The sequence below is a fragment of the Coenobita brevimanus genome, chromosome 99, assembly GCF_032717465.1.
Source record: "Coenobita brevimanus isolate Jiangsu-jjx chromosome 99, ASM3271746v2, whole genome shotgun sequence".
NCBI lineage: Eukaryota > Metazoa > Arthropoda > Malacostraca > Decapoda > Coenobitidae > Coenobita > Coenobita brevimanus.
In genome coordinates, this window is record NC_137052.1 from 16,437,758 (window position 1) to 16,440,257 (window position 2,500).

The window sequence follows — 2,500 nt, forward strand, 5'->3', positions numbered from 1 at the left end:
TTTTTTTAATAATGAAAAAGTAAAAAAAAAAATCTGATTTCAGTGCGACCTGCACAAGGAACCTGAAGGGTGCAGTGCATTTTCATATTAATACTTTGAAACGTTTACACCTAGGAGGCAGAAATTTTACATGATAAATGATTATATGTTTATCTAATTACCGGTATAGCCGATGTAAAGTTTCATTACTACCTGTTATGTAATTATAAAAACTGGCTGCATACATGAAAAAGCACGAGTCATAATTTCATCAGATCTGCTCATAACTTCATTATTACCATGATCAAACTACTGAAATGTCTAAGTTTTAATGTGTGTGTGTTATACAGAGGGAGGGGGGGTGAGGGCCGTTATGCGCTTGGCTAGGTGTACAGGGAGGTGAGGGCTATGTGCTTGGTCAGGTGGAGGATTGCAAAAGCGTAGTGTTGATTCTTTTTTGGGACACACTCTCTCTCTCTCTCTCTCTCTCTCTCTCTCTCTCTCTCTCTCTCTCTCCCATGCCTAATTGCTAAAGTTGCATTCTCTGAGGCTGGATCGGTTGCACATCTTGATTCGGCCTTTCCACCCACCTACATCCTCCTCCCTCCCCCAGCTCTCTCTCTCTCTCTCTCTCTCTCTCTCTCTCTCTCTCTCTCTCTCTCTCTCTCTCTCTCTCTCTCTCTCTCTCTCAACTTCCCCCCCTAACTTGACAGTGTTGCTGTGACACGTGGTGGGGAAGGGAGGGGGAAGGGGGAGGTGGTAAGATGGGGAGGAAGGAGCAGGAAGTAAAAGGGGAGAGGTGAGAAGGGGAGCGAAGGGAAGGAGGGAGAAGACGAGGGGGAGGAGGTAGTGGGGCAAAGGGGAGGGGAAGAGGAGTAAGAGGAGAGGGGAAGGGGGTAAGAAGAGAGAGGGAAAGGGAAGAAGGCAAAAGGCTAGAGAGGGCGAGGGGTAGACAAGAGGGGAGAGGGTAGTAGTAGTAGTGGTCTGAACGTGAACCCGGTGGACTGCAGGCTGAAGTTTTCTCTCCTCTGCAGTCCACCATCCTCCTCTTGGGGAATAGGGAGGAAATTGAGGGACGTTTGTACAAGTGGGCAACTCCACCGACCGGCCATATCGATGCCACCAGGTGAAGGCGTCCCTCTCCAGTGTCAGGAGGGAAGAGGAGGGAAAACAAAGCTTGAATGAAAGAGAGAGAGAGAGAGAGTTATGTAAATGAATATATAAGGGTGGTGGGCGAGATGGGACAGAGGTAAATGAGGATAAAGCACACCACTGGCCAGGTAGGTTGGGGAGGGGGCACTAGGCTGCTCCACTCAGCTCACTCTGTACCCTGTATTCTCATCAAAACGCTTACCAACGCTTCTTCCTTACCAGTGTATTTCCCGTGTAGTTTCAATAGTCTCTCCTGTATCTACGTATCGTTTATATAGGCTGTGTATTGTAGTCTAGTCGCTGGATATTACAAAGACTTATCGTACAAAAAAATACCCGCGAAGAGAGTGGTGTAGTAAGCTTGTTAACCCACAGGAATACTGGCCTGTGCTGTGTCGGTGTTGCTGGGTAAGAAGTTTGGTTAAGAAATGGTTAGGTTAGTGTGGTGTGTACAGTAGCCTATATATTAAAGTCTGTCGCTGGAGGTGTTACACTGCCTGACTGTCTGTAGATTTTACTAATTTTCTTAGCTTACTCAGCGTTACGTGAACCCCGTCAGCCCCTGCATTGTACAGGATTTGTATATTGTTCATTTTATTATAAAGTGTGGCAAACGGTAGTCGATTACGTCAAGCTTCCCTGGACTGATGTGCGTATAAGACACTTCGATTGACTCCTATGCGAGGGTGTAGCTGTGTAAAAAGTAACGCCACATCAGAGTAATCAGCTTGGGGACGGACACCTGTGACCATCAAGGGTATATATGTACCGTATCTAAAGAAAAAAAAATACACGTTCGTGGTAAACGTGGTAAACGTGTTAAGAGGAGGCAGGTTAAGATGGCCTGGCGTACGGTACTCTGATGTGAAGTCTGTGCTGTGGTGTGGTAGGTCAGGCCAAGCTAGTTGACCTTTGCTCCATCCTCTGCGCTTCATACACTGTCTTCAAGTTCCCTAAAATTCCTCGCATGACCTACGGTAGTATGAACCATCGTGTCTGGTTAATGTACCGGTAACTATAAAAGCACTCGATACCTGCGGGACCCTGACGGCCGTAATACACTATGGGGCGTAGCCAAGGGAGTGAAGCTATTGGCGTCCGAAAAACCTTAGGGTGTGACTGACTGAATGGGTCGTACCATGAGAAACTGTACAAGGCCTTCAGGTTACCGACAGGGACGTTCTAACCACTAGTCCACCAGGCACTTAGGTAGGTACGCCTAAGTATCGATGCAGAAGAAATAAATGAAAATTAATTAGCCTAGCCCCGGGTCCCTACGCTCCTATTAGGGCAATAATTTTAATGATTCACCCTAATTGCCCTCTAAATAAGTATAATAATGTACTGTAGCCATTTTTTTCTTTTAATG